The following is a 1,600-nucleotide window of genomic DNA, read 5'->3' on the forward strand; positions in this document are numbered from 1 at the left end:
TTCAAAGTGACAGGAAATGCTGTATGTCCACATAGAAAGACTAGGGACACTCTGATCTTCCTCTCATTAACATACAATGCTTGTGGATCTATAACTTTATTGGGACAGACCTTATTCAAATCTAGGTTTACAACTAATAATGAGATCAGTCAGCACAGTACAGTGAGGATTAAAAGGAGAACTATGAGATGAGTGATTTCCACTCACGTCATAGTTCTAGCCAACCTGTGACAATGAGACTGTCACAGGTCGGCTCAGTAGATCAGGAGGTGAGCGAACACATACCAGGTTCACTCACCTCTCTATCCTGTCACGGCTCTCTGCCGTGACAGGGGGAGGGGCTGGATTCCCCTCTCCGATCTGCCAGCGCTGACTGGCGGAACGGACGGGGCGGGTACAGCTGGCTCTGCCTCTAGATAGGCAGAGCCAGCTGTCACTCACGCAGCTGGGCGGATCCCGTCATCTAAGTCGGGATCCGCTCCGGCTGCGGCGTCTCTGTATACAGCTACAGCTCGCGGTATACTGAGCTTAGGGTAACGGGAGGACGCTAGTTTGTGTCCTCCCGTTACCCTAAGGAGAACTATGGGGAAAAACACTGACCCCATAGTTCTCCTTTAAAGATGAACAACTCACCCCACTTGCATTCTAGAGGAATGGCCTTGTACACAAGATACGTGTGCAAGTGTTGGATATGGGGTTCTTGTACTTGGCAGGTGCTTTCTGGAGTTACGGCTGCTGCATCCCCTATGGGATTACTTTGCTAACATTAATGGACGCAGGATATACTTTGGCAGATAAAAATACAGCATGACTGCGGTGTATAACGAGTGAGAATAAGCTTTGGGGTAACGTTACAATCACATGGTGGCATCCAATCAATTAGGTGTGGGATGTGAATAAAAGAAGAACAGATGTGGAAACTGCAGGACTGGAGTTGCAATGGACTTTTTGGTTTCAAACATCCATTCAATCATTATCCTGCATGATCACTGGGAAATATAATAGCAGATGAATGACTCGGTTAGCTGGAAGCCTTGTGGAAAATGAAGGTGCAATCATGATTGTATTGATGTGTTATACCATAGTTTTGATGTTAACTTGCAAATAAAATAATGCGTTTAGATAACTTGCGATCTAGGATACCGATGGTGTTTTCTATGTGCTTTACAGAAGAAGTGAATTTAAAAAAAAAACCCTTAAGGGTTAAGTGCTCATTTTGTCTATGGGGCTCAAATAAAACAGATATATTCACCTGATCCTTGGTCCCGTGGTGGTCAGCACTCACCTCTCCCCCCTCCACTCTGGCTGTGTAATGTCTCTTGCCGTCCACACGTCTAATGCAAGGGAAGGGACCTGCATTGGGAGTTATGATGTCAGTGGCCCTTAGGGCGCTGGAGCTTGGGGGAGAAAAGGCTGTGGGGACCAATCTAGCAGCCTGACAAGCAGGGCCGGATTTAACTCTCCCTGCCGCCCCAAGGCCAGGTTCCGCAATACGACCACCCCCTCTCCCCACAATGGAGAATGGCGGCGGGGTTAGTTTAAATTTTTTTTACTGTTTCTTTATTTTTTTAAACTTTATCACTTTTTGTATAATTATTTC

Source organism: Nanorana parkeri, unplaced genomic scaffold, assembly GCF_000935625.1.
Source record: "Nanorana parkeri isolate BGI_ZX_2015 unplaced genomic scaffold, ASM93562v1 scaffold833, whole genome shotgun sequence".
NCBI classification, from domain to species: Eukaryota; Metazoa; Chordata; class Amphibia; order Anura; family Dicroglossidae; genus Nanorana; species Nanorana parkeri.